The sequence below is a fragment of the Ochotona princeps genome, chromosome 6, assembly GCF_030435755.1.
Source record: "Ochotona princeps isolate mOchPri1 chromosome 6, mOchPri1.hap1, whole genome shotgun sequence".
Classification (NCBI taxonomy): domain Eukaryota; kingdom Metazoa; phylum Chordata; class Mammalia; order Lagomorpha; family Ochotonidae; genus Ochotona; species Ochotona princeps.
Window position 1 is genome coordinate 38,438,298 of NC_080837.1, and position 13,462 is coordinate 38,451,759.

A 13,462-nucleotide genomic window follows, 5' to 3' on the forward strand; every position below is an offset into this window, starting at 1 on the left:
TTTAATTGACTTTGCTACCATAACCTTAGTCTGACTATGGGGGAAAAGTCTGCTTTCAGTTTTCTCATACATAGTTAGACTAACTTTCCATCAAATTAGATGATACTTTGCTTGTCTACTTCAGTGCTGGATGAAAAAAGAAACAAAGAAAACAAATTTTTTGTTATTTATCCGGAATGTATCTTACCGTGTGTTTTTCTGATGTAACAATAGGGAAAGAGTTGCAAAATAATTCACAGAGTGGTTGCACTTTTGCATAGACTCAGTTAAAGAAACATTTTCTGAGCTCGGTGAGGCAGTGATTTAGAATCCAAGAAATAGTAAATAAGGCATCTTATTTATTTTTAAACTTACCAAGTAAATAAAAATTGTGTATTTATTTGGGGGTATGAAGTGATATTTGTTGGTTGTATAGTGCCTAACCAGGATAAATAAATTTATCATGTAAAGCATTTAATATTTCTTTATAGTGAAAGCATCTAGAATCCTATCTTCTATTTTGGAAATAGACAAATGTATAATCCCTTATCATAGTCTTCCTACTGTGCAGTAGAACCCTGAAACTTCCACAGCAATAACATAGTGCTTGTCAATCTTTACCCACCCTCATCTCCCCAGCCTCCCCAGATAACTATCTTAACTTCTGCAAGATCACATATACTTTAGACTCCATAATATGAGTGAGATCATGTAATATTTGAGTTTCTGTGTTTGACTTATTTCACTTAATGTGATTACCTCCAGTTCTGTATACGTTGTTGCAGATAACAAGATTTCATCCTTTTTGACTAATATTCCATTGTATTTATGAACCACATTTTGCTTTTTTAAGATTTATTTATTTTTATTGGAAATGCAGGTTTATAGAGAGAAAGAGATACAAACAGAAAGGTCTTCTCTCTGCTTGTTCACTCCTCAAGTGGCCACAACAGCCAGAGCTATGCTGATCTGGAGCCAGGAGCCATAAGCTCCCTTCAGGTCTCCCATGCAGTTGTGGGGTTCCAAGGTTTTAGACCACGCTCTACTGTTTTCCCAGGCCTTTCATAGGGAGCTGGATGGAAAGTGGAGTATCCAGGACATGAACCAGCACCCATAAGGGATCCCAGCATGTGCAAGGTGAGGATTCAGCCACTGAGCTGTCATGCTGGGCTCTAAGCACCACATTTTCATTATACATTCATTTATGGACAGATAACTAGGTTGTTTCCTTTTCTTGGTTATTTTGAGTGGTGCTGCAGAAAATGTGAGAGTATAGATGCCTCTTCAGCAGATTGATTTCATTTCCTTTGGCTATATATCCAGGAGTAGGGATTACTGAATAATATAATAATTGCATTTTTTAGCTTTTGAGGAACCTCAGTATATTTTGTTTGTCAAGAACATATTAATCTACATTTCATCAAACTGTGAAAAAATTTCCTTTGCTTCATATCCTTGCCAGTACTTGTTGTTTGTTGTCTTCTTCATAATAAATGATATTATTGGAGTAAGATCATATCTCACTGTGAGTTTCATTTGTATTTCTCTGATATTGGTGATGATGTTAAACCTTTTTTTTTATGTTCCTCTTGGCTATATTTACGTCATCCTTTGAGAAGTGTCTGGATTTACTACCCATTTTTAAATTGTGTTATTTGGGTTTTTTGAGCTCTTTATATATTCTGCAATGAACCCCTTGTCATATGTATGGGTTGAAAATATTTTCTCCCATGTGTAAGATTGTCATTTTATTTAATTGTTTCTCTTGCTATACATAAGCTCTTTAGTTTGATGGAGTCCTACTTGTCTACTTTTCCTTTTATTGTTTTTTAAGAATCTGAGTTAGAAAATCTTGATCCATTTCAATATTCTAAAGTATTTTCTTATAGTTTCAAAATTCCAAGTTTAATATTTACATATTCAGTTGATTTTGAATTGAGCTTTGTACATGATGATAGACAGGATTCTAGTTTTGTTTATTATGTGAATATGTGATTATTAATTAAATGCTTCATTATTCAAATCACACAATTATCAAACAATGTAGGTAATAAATATAAATTAATTATTTAAATCACATAATTAAATAATTATGAAATAATTAGTATGTGGATATGTGATTATTAATAAGTCTGTTCTTTATCTAATGCGTGTTTTTAGCATCTTTGTCAAAAGATCAATTGGCTGTGGATGTGTAGGTTATTTCTAGGATGTCTAATCTGTTCCATTGGTCTGTACATTAATCTTTATGCCAATATCATGGTGTTTTAATTACTCCCTTGAAACAGATTTAGGGCATGGTAGTATAATGCTTCTTGCTTTGTTCTTTTTGTTCAAGATTTCTTTGGCTATATAGAATCATTGTGGTTCTATATAGATTTTGTAGTGTTTTTCTGGTTATTTGAAAAATATCACTTGGATTTTGATAGGGTTGGCATTAAATCTGTGCATCACTTTGGGTAGTATGGTTATATAAATGATACTGATTCTTCTAATCTGTGAGCATGGGATGCCTTCCTATTTCTTTGTATTCCCTACAGTTTCTTTCATCAATACTTTATAGTTTTCCTTGTAGAGATTCTTCACTGCTTTGGTTAAACTTATTTCCAAGTATTTTATTGATTATTTTACGTATTAGAAATGGGATTGTATTCAAATTTCTTTTTCAGACAATTCATTATTGAGTGTAACAATGCTGCCAATTTCTGTATATTGACTTTGCATCCTGAAACTTTGTTGAGTTTATTAGTTGTAACGGTTTTTAGTTAGAATCTTTGGGGTTTTCTGTATGTGAAATCATATTGTTTACAAACAGAGACAATTTGACTTTCTCTTTCCTACTTTCTCTTGTCAATTACTCTTGCTAGGGCTTCTAGCAGTGTCTTGAAACTAAGTGGTGAAATTGGGTATCCTGGTTTTGTCCCAGATCTTAGAAAGCCTTCAGCTTTTCAGTTTTTCCCCATTTATTATGTCTTGTTATTTATGGCTGATGTTATGTTGAACTAGAATTCCTCTCTATCTAGTTTGGCCAAACATTTTATCATGAAAAGATGCTGAATTTTATCAAATAAGTTCTCTACATCTATTGAAGTTATCATGATTTTTGTTCTTTGTTCTGTTGGTATGGTATATCACATTTATTGATTTGCCTTTGTTGAAGGTAAATCTTTGCATCCTTGGGATAGCTTTCACTTAATTATAAACTGATCCCTTAATGTTCCATTGGAGTCTACATTCCAGTATTTTGTTAGGGATTTGTCCATTAGTGTTTACAGAGGATATTGGCCAATAGATTTATTTTTCTATTATGCACTTACCTGGTTTTGATATCAAGGTAATGTTGGCCTCATAAAATGAATTCGGAAAATTTTCCTCCTTTTGTATTTTGTAAGTGATTCAAGCAGCTGAGGATTTGTGTTGTGGCACAGTAAAAGGGTAAAGCTGCTACGTGGATGCCAGCATCCCATGTGAGCAGTGGTTTGGGTCCTAACTTCTCCCTTCTAATCCAGCTCCTTGCTTATGAAACTGGCAGTGCAGCAGCTGATGGTCCGAGTGCCCTGCACACATGTTGAAAACCCTGAGGTGTCCACTTACTCCAGGCTTTGTCTGACCTAGCTGCAGCCACTGGTGCCATTTGGGGAATGAGCCAGCAAATGGAGGGCTTCTTTCTGTAACTCTTTCAGATAAATAAAGTGAAATATTAAAAGAAAGGATTTAGATTGTTTCCTCTTAAAAATGTTTGGTGACTGCCAAGAAGACCATGGGGAATTGGACTGCCCTTGTAGGCCAAGAACTCTGAGGTCATCCATTCCCTTTCGGATCTCCCACATGGGATGGAAGATGCCCAGATCCTTCCTCACAGGATATAATGTCATTGGAACAATAGCCGGGAGCAGAAACAGAAGAATAGTAAACTTCCTTCGGGAATTGCGAGGGGAGCTTTCTCTGGTCCTTATTTAGTTCCAACTTTGGATCCACACCCTCTCTTGCAATCACCATCAGGGTCACTCCAGAGGGCCACCCCCCAAAACTTAGATTAGATAGACGGAGACCAATAAGGAAAGCTTAGAACGAGACAGGAAACGGTCAGCTTGGACTCACATATTCCTTATTAGGTAGGACACAAAGGTTAGTTACTCCTCACTAAAGTATTGAGGGTTTCTCTGCACACCCCTCCTAAAACTGTTCTGCACCTCAGTTGTTGACATATGCCATGTTGGAGTTATAAGCCAGTTTAGACTATCCTAAAATCCGCCAAGTTTCTTAAAAATTATACTTCAACACTATAACCTGCTAAATATGAAAATGAAAATAGACACAAGACAGCTGAATAGTACCCTGTAGCCATTTTAAGGAGTATAGCAGCCGGTTGTATATAAACTAAAATTGAAATGTCACAGGGTGTGGTTAAGAACTTGCATTTTCTAACACATTGGTCACTCAATACCATGTCAATTAACTCCATAATGTTGTAAATTGTTGTTGAGGTTATGTTGTGGCTTTTCATTGGAGGGGCTGATATTCTGCCAGCTCTGCTTTCAGACCAGAGATGGTCTCCTTAAGAAACTGTAGAATTTATCTGGACAAAAAAAAAGTGTTTGATAGAATTCATCAATGAGTTTATCTGGTGCTGGGCTTTACTCTGATGGTAGGTTTTCTTACTGCTGTACTTGCTACTCTTAATTGGTCCTTTAGGCATTCTGTGTTGTCTTGTGATTCCATGTGCATAAGGTGTGTAGGTCCAAAGGTTTGTCCATTTCTTCTATGGTTATTGAATTTTTACTATGTAATTGTTTATGGCAACCTTTAACAATCCTTTATATGTCTATGGCATCAGTTGTATGTCTCCATTTTATATCTGCTTCTATTTGAAATCTCTTTCTTGTTTAGTCCCTGCCTAAGGGCTTGTCAATTTTTGTTTGTCTTATCAGTAAAAAGATTCTTCCTTTCCTTTTTTTTTTTTTGTATCTTTAGTCTGTATCATTTATTTGAAATCTGAGTTGTATTATTTCTTTCTTCTTACCAATATTGGATTTAATTTTTTTTAGTTTTCTAGTTCTTGCAAGTACAATGATAGGTTGTTTCAGATACTTTTGTTTTCTTAAAATGCAGACATCAATGGCTATAATCTTGCCTTTTCTTCTTTCGGGTATGTTTGCATTTTCTTTGATTTCAAGAATTCTAAGCATTTTTTTCTTGATTTATTTCTTGAAGCATCGATTTCTTAGGAGTAAGTAATTTTTTGTCCATGTATTTGTGTAGTTGCTGAATACTTATTTCTAATTTTATTTCAAAAGATACTCAGTATGATTTCCATTCTCTCAAATTAGCTGAAACTTGTTTAGTGACACACACATGTGATCGACCCTGGAAGAGGATCCGTGTGCCATAGAGAATAGTATGCATCTTATAGCTGTTGGGTACAAGGTTTGGAGCTATCAGGGTCCGGTTGAGCTAGGGCAGCTGTGGTGTTCTTGTTGATTTTTAGTATAGATGATATTTCCATTTCTGAAAGTGAAACATGAAGGTCTTCTGCCGTTTTTGTGTTGTAATCTATCTTCCTTTAGGGTGAGTGATATTTGCTTCATGTCTTTGGGTGGTCCAATATTTGGTGTATATATTTATATATATTTAGATATTTGTGTGTGGGTGGGGAGCATTTCCTCTTGCTGAATTGAGCCCTTTAACAATCTTGTAGTCTCTTTCTCGCTCTCTGTTTACTGCTTACTATTTTAAAACTATTTTATCTGGTAGAAATATTACTATTCCTGCTTTCTTTTGAGTTCTGTTTGTATGGAATATCTTGCTGCATCCTTTCACTTTAGGCTTGACCGCAGGGTGAAAAGAAATTTCTTACTTTTAATTTTTAAGAAGATTTATCTGTCATCTATCTATCTGTCTACCTATTTATTTAAAATCACAAGATCACTGAGAAAGGGAGAGATTGTCAAAGAGAAAAAGAAAAACAGAAAGAGCAATATCTTCTGTTAGTTGGTTCCCTACCAAATTATTGCAGTAGCTAGAGTTGGGCCAGGCTGAAGCCAGGAGTCAGTTAACTCCTTCCGACTCTCCTATGTAGAATTCCAGGGCCCAAGTACTTGGCCTGTCATCCAGTGCCTTTTCAGGTGTATTAGCAAGAAACTGCATCAGAATTGGAGCCACTGAGACTCAGACTGGCACTCTGATTGAGATAACCGGGGTCAGAGGAGGTGATTTAATTGGCTGTGCCGTAGCCCTAGCCCCAAGGTGGTTTTTTTTGTTTTTTTTTTGGTCCCTGTATGTATTTTGGTTCTGTATTGTGTTTTTTTTCCCCTGTCTTATAAGCTTCATTTTGTTGATAAGTGATTTTCTTTACTAGTGTACTTTGATTCCTTGATGCTGTTTTTGGTAAGTTTGTTTTGTAGTTACTAGTTATCTTACAGGAACTGTATAAGCTCTCTTGTGAAATGATAAAAACTTAACATTGACTTTAAAGAAATGGAAAGAGACAAAGAACTTAGAGATAACAAATCCTGATAAGGAATGCTGTATTTTTCTCCATTTCTCCTGAATTTTTAATTTTGATGCTGCATTTGATCTTTTTCAGTATTGCCTATCTCAGCATTTTTTAAAAAAATATTTATTTTTATTGGAAAGTCAGATATACAGAGAGGAGGAGAGACAGAGAGGAAGATCTTCCGTCTGATGATTCACTTCCCAAACGGCCACAATGGCTGGAGCTGAGCCAATTAAAAGCCAGGAGCCAGGAGCTTCTTCCAGGTCTCCCACACAGGTGCAGGGTCCCAAGACTTTGGGCCATCCTCAACTGCTTTCCCAGGCCACAACCAGGGAGCTGGATGGGAAGTGGCGCTGCTGGGACTGGAACCAGCACCCATATCGGATCCTGGGTGTGTAAGGGGAGGACTTTAACCACTACGCTAACATGCTGGGCCCTATCTCAGCATTTTTAAAAAGGATTTATTTATTTTTATTGAAAAGGCAGATATACAGAGAGGAGGAAAGACAGAGAGGAAGATCTTCTATCTACTGGTTCACTCCCCAAGTGACTGCAATGGCTGAAGCTGAGCCAATCTGAAGCCAGGAGCCAGGAGCCAGGAGCCTCTTCTAGGTCTTGCATGCAGGTGCAGAGTCCTAAGACTTTGGGCCGTCCTTGACTGCTTTTGAGGCCATAGGCAGGGAGATGAACCAGCATCCATATGGATCCTGGCATGTGCAAGGTGAGGACTTTAGCCACTAGGCTACTGCACGAGGCCCCTATCTAAACATTTTAATGTAGCAATTATAATTTTCTGTTTTCATAGAAATGTATAAATTATTTACATACCACTTTTCCAATGTTGGCTGTCATTATTCTTATCAGCAAATTTTCTACTTTCTGATCTTTTTTTTTTTAAAAGCAAACATTTATTAAACTTTAATAAAAACATTCGATCAAATTACAAAACCTGAGCAAGAAAAACAGACGGCACATGCTGAACTGTAGTTGACATTCAAATAAAATTTACATTCTCAAAATATTATACAGTAATTAGAAAATACCAGCCAAAGTAATATTAGGATACTTTTATGTGCGATCTCAACAAATTTGAACAGAAGCAAATTTTAACAAAGGTAAATTTTACAGTGAAACATAGCAGTAGATTAAGGATCTTAACATGTTTATTTTACTGCTACTTGACACTATGATACAAAAATAAGAGGATTTACTTGACATTTTTAATAAATATCTCATGGGCTGTTGAGTGCCTTACTGGTGAAAAGATTTAACTGGCTAATCTCATCAATCCATTTTGTACATTTAGTAAGCATCATCTCTGCCCTACATAACTCTTAATGCAATTCACAGCACACAAATTGTTATCAAATTAAATACATAATCAACTCGGACTTCTCAACAACAAGGAAATTAGTAAACCATCAAATGGATTGCTTACCGTACACTTTCCTCATAACTAAACAACACACAAAAAAATCAAAATAATATTTGTTATCACTCTAAACTATTGCCAGCAACTGACGGAAACTGCCAATTTGCCATATTCATGTTCACAACATGCTAAATATACTCTGCTGTTACTTCATCCATGAAATGCCAACATGCCTAGAACAGAGAATTTTCACCATCTCTTGCTGTGGGACCTGACTTGCAGCAATCTATATTTAGATCAGAACTCCATGAGCACTTGATGAACTCTACCTTTCCATGTTGGCTTTCTTATATGAGAGAGAATATATGGTGTTTATTCTTTTGTGATTGACTCATTTCGCTGAGCATAATAGTTTCTAGTTGGGACCACCTGGTTTTGAATAGAATAATATCGTTCTTCTTGACAGCTGAATAATATTCCATTGAATAGGTGTACCACAGTTTTTTTAACCATTCTTCCTTAGACGCACATCTGGTTTGTTTCCATGACTTTGCTATTGTGGATTGTGCTGCTGTGAATATAGGATGACAGATCCCCTTCTCGTATGCAGATTTCACTTCTGTTGGGTATATTCCTAAGAGTGGGATTGCTGGGTCATATGGCACTCTCCATATGGATTTCCACAATGATTGTACTAGCCTACAGTCCCACCAGCAGTGAAGGAGGGTACCTTTTTCCCCACATCCACGCCAGCATGTGTTGTTTTTCGAATTCTGAATGTAGGCCAGTCTCACAGGAGTTAGGTGGTACCTCAAGGTGGTTTTCATTTGTATCTCTCTGATGGCTAGAGAGCCTGAGCATCTTTTCATATATTTATTAGCTATTTGTATCTGTTCTTTTGAGAAACGTCTGTTCATTTCCTTTGCCCATTTTGCTACAGGGTTTATTTTTTCACTATCCTTGGGTTTCTGAAGCTCTTTGTAGATCCTAGATATTAGTCCCCTGTCACTTGTGTAGAATGCAAAAATTTTTTCCCATTCTGTAGGTTGTTTCTTCACTTTTTTAATTGTTTCTTTTGCTGTAAAGAAACTTTTTAGTTTGATATAGTCCCATTTGTTCATTTTGGATTTGATCGCCGTTGCTTTAGGCGTCTTTTCTAAAAAGTCTTTCCCTGTTCCTATATCTTGGAGTGTGCTTCCTATGTTTTCCTTTAGTAGTTTAATAGTTTCTGGGTGTAAATTTAAGTCCTTGAGCCAATTAGAGCTGATTTTTGTATAGTGCAACAGGTACGGGTCCTGCTTCTTTATTCTGCAAGCTGCTATCCAGTTGTCCCAACATTTTTTATTGAATAGACCAGGTTTTTTACCTGGATTGTTTTCTTGTCAAAGATTAGTTGACTATACATGTGTGGATCCCCTTCTGGTATTTCTATTCTGTTCCACTGATCTTCTTCTCTGTTTCTGTACCAGTACCAGACTGTTTTGATAACCACTGCTCTATAGTATGTCTTGAGGTCTGAAATTGTGATTCCTCCGGTTTGATTTCTATTTTTCAAGACAGCTTTAACTATTCATGGTCTTTTGTGGTTCCAGATGAACTTCTGTATCATCTTTTCTATTTCTGAGAAGAATATTGCTGGGATTTTGATTGGGATTGCGTTGAATCTATATATTGCTTTCAGTAATATGGCCATTTTGATGATGTTGGTCCTGCCAATCCAAGAACATGGTAAGGTTCTCCATTTTTCAAGATCTTCTTCTATTTCTTTTTTAAATGATTAATAGTTTTCATCGTAAAGGTCTTTCACATCTTTAGTTAACTTAATTCCTAGGTATTTAAGATTCTTTTCCTCTATTTTAAAGGGAACTGTACTTACAATTTCTTCCTCAGTGGCGGAATTATTTGTATACACGAATGCCATTGATTTGTGTTCATTAATTTTGTATCCTGCTACTTTGCCAGTTATCATATCTTTTTAAAAACCAAATAATTTCCCTATAATATTTTTCTTGACGTTAATATTTATTGACATAATATTTATTCTTGACATAATATTTATTATTTTCTTGACAGTAACATTTATTCCCTATAATATTTTTCTTACATTAAGTATGGTGGTGATGAATTCTTTCAGCTTTTGTTTTGCTGGGACTATTTTTATCTTTTTCTGATATGTGAATTATGGATCTGGGGGCAGAAGCTGGGAGCTTAACTGGGAGATTCACTGAATTTTTCAGCAGGCCTGACATTGGACTCATCAGCTCTCTCCCAAGCAGGAGGCATATTTTGGTGCTGTGTTCCTTGGGGCTTGAGGAGGGGTGACATGACAGCTTTTTTGTTGCTTCCCTTTCTGGAACTTGTCTGAAGCATGTTAACAAGATGAGGCACTCACCCGTTTCTATAGTTCTTGTGAAGGTGACTTGCTGTTTACATTGGTGTTGGAGCCAACAGTTCTGTAAAGCCCATGTTTTAATTACCTTGTTTTACAGCATGATGTGAAAATCATAGTAAGAATGGTTATAAAAATATTCCTTCTGTGCAGCAGTGGAAGTACAAATGCTATGGGAGCTGAAAAGATGTAGTGATTAATTTTCCCTGCGTGCAGTTGATGTCATACTGTCAGTGGGATTGATAGAAGTGGAATGTTTAATAAAAGGTGTGATTTACAACATAGAATTCAAGAAATGAATGTGTCTGTTTAGGAGCACTCTGCTCTGTGTTAGAGAGCCAGTGTGAGTGACATCTCTGCCCTTACAGAACGTATATTCCAGTGGGAAGAGGCAGCAACATTTTAAAAATAGATAGTATTTTTACAGTAGAACGAAGGAAGGTCATTTACAGCCATCCCTATACCTTCCCCTCTTGCTTGGTTCTTTCATGCTTTGCAGAAGAGCGGAAACACATGGGGTTGGTGTTGGACCCCTGGCAACAGGAGGGAGAGAGAGAGAGAGAAGGTAGGAATTGAAGCCTTGAGGTTTGTTATTTGATGGTGGGGTTTGAGACATAGTTATTTTCTAAAAGCTGTTATTTTTTTCCAACAAAGGGTGCATGAGGGCATCATTAGAGGGTGAGGTCAGGTGTGTGTATTCTTTTGTAGAAAAAAAAGTAAGAAATAATTGCCTGACATGCAGTTAGAAAATCGCAGCTGGATATCTGGGCAGTATTAATTCTCCACTTGATGTTGTAACCATGTGTTTAAAATCAAGTAAGTATTTGTTTATGTGACTTTGTGGCATTTACTTCCTTGGTTACACTGATTTTTTTTTTTAAAAAAAACTTTTTTTGCAAGACGCAGAGAGGAAGAGACAGATATGGAGGAGAAAACGGAAAGGTCCAGGGAGCTCTCTAAAAATCTCTAAATTGCTTGTACCGTCCGTGGCTGGATGAGTGTGAAGCCATGAGCTTGGGCGGGTGGAGGGATGGAAGTAATTGAACCATTGCCTGTTGGCTCCCAGGGTGTGCACACTCAGAGGAAGGTGGAATTGATAGCTGATACAGGATCCAAAGCCAGGTACTCTGAGATGGCATAGAGGCACTCCAAGTGGTCTCTGAACTGCTGTGCCAAATGCCGGACCCAGATTTCTGGGGTGTTTGATGATTGGATGGATCTTTGGTCAATTTTATATAGCTCTGATGGAACCCAAATGTTTATTTTCTAAAATAAATTTCATTTGTTTGAAAGGGAGAGAAAGAGAAAGAGAGAGAGAGAGAATGAGTCTTCCATCTGCTGGTGTACTCCCCAGAAACCACTTTGACTGGGGCTGGGTCAGGCTGAAGCCAAAAGCCAGAACCTTCATCTGGGTCTTCCAAGTGGGTTGCATGGACCCAAGGATTAGGGCCATCTTTTGCAGCTTTCCAAGATACATCAATAAGGAGCTAGATTAGAGGTAGAGTAGTGGGTGTTGTGTAGCATGCCCATATGGAATATTGGTGTTATAAGCGGTGGCTTAACTTGTTATGCCACAACACTGGCCCATATTTATTTGTTTTAAAAATCATTCAAAATATGCTCGTTTAGTTGAAATGATACCAGAGTTTGAAAGATTCGAATTCTTTTGAAGAATGAAGATTTATGCAGGTTGACATTAAACCATGCCTCACCTTTTCAACTGACTTACCCTTTCATTAGCCTTCCTTCCTAACTGGAACAAATTGCACCATATGAAAATATTATTGCTGAATTTTCCATTTTTGAAGATGAATGTAATTTATGTAATGCCATAAATATTCTTCTGTCAGTGCTAAGTGTGAAGGCCTTCCTTGGTCCACTGCTGCCGCTTACTTCATGGACTCTGCTGCCCTTGGCACTTGTTCCTTTTAACAACCCTTTAATGTTTTCAATTCCAAAAGCTGTCAGTCACCATTAAGAATGAATCTGGAGGGGCTCGGCGACGTGGCCTAGTGGCTAAGGTCCTCGCCTTGATCCCATGTGGCTGCTGTTTCTGATCCCGGCAGCTCCACTTCCTCTCTGTCTCTCCTCCTCTCAGTATATCTGACTTTGTAATAAAAATAAAAATAAAATAAATCTTTAAAAAAAAAAAGAATGAATCTGGAATCAGTGACAGAAATTAAGACATAATGCCGTTGAACAATGCTATTACATTTCATTGCAATGTTTCTGTCCCCAGGAAATTCTTTTTTTGCCAGTGAAGTAAAGTTAAAAATAGAGCACAGGATCACTGGATAATGCCTTAAGAAGCATTTTAAAATCCTACTTATCCCTTTGAGACTTTATCCATCCCTCTTTAAATTTCCCCTTGGACAGTATTTTATTCCTGGAAATTAATTTTGGAACCCTTTTTGTTTCGTCCCTCATTTTTCTCAGTACATTGCACATTGTTATTTCTTTCTGCCCAAGTTATCTTCAGTGAAAATGGTATTTTCATTCCTAAACTTATATGATAAGGATGTGTTATCAAAGTGCCAAGACCAGTTCCTAATGTTTTGATTTGAATCTAGCTATTATAGAGGCCTGAGTGAATTTTCATTATCTTTTCTTTACTCTGTGCCAAAATAAAACTTGGATTTAGTTTGAGTTGGATATATTTACTTTAACATTGAATACATAGAAATAGGTGTAGAAATTATTTTTATCTACTTAGATACATGTTAAAATATGTAAATTTATATTCTGTTCTTTGGACAGTGTGTTTTTTTTCTTTCTGATATTAATGATAATATTTTTAGAAGTTTAACATATTAGTGGATCTATAGAGTTTGTGGAAAAACAAGTACAAGTGGGAATAGTAATGTAATCTATTTATTTTCAAGTGGAAAACAGTTGGGTTAAATTTAGTCTCTATTATGTAGTGTTTAGAGGATTTGAAAACTATAGTGTTGGCCTGTAAAGGGTCTTTATTCTGCACATCATGACTCTTTCAAAGATGTGGTAAAGATTAATTAGAATAAAACAGACCTGTTTGCATTTAGTCAGGGTTTTTTCTAATATTATGTTTTTAAAATATGTCATTTATATTTTTGCTGGATAAGTTTTTTTTTGCAGATGATAGAATGTACAGAGTGCATGATGTGTTTGGCTGTGTTTTGATTTGAGGCCTCTTGCTTTGTGAATTTCTGTGTTTGTTTAAACTTATAACTTTGGGGAATTGTTTTCC

The 13,462-nt window shown here is 36.4% G+C and overlaps 1 protein-coding gene across 3 annotated transcripts in view; it reads left to right on the forward strand.

Moving 5' to 3' along the window:
- FSIP1 (fibrous sheath interacting protein 1) overlaps positions 1–13,462 on the forward strand; it is a 196,456-nt gene that overhangs the window by 122,099 nt on the left and 60,895 nt on the right. The window lies entirely within an intron of this gene.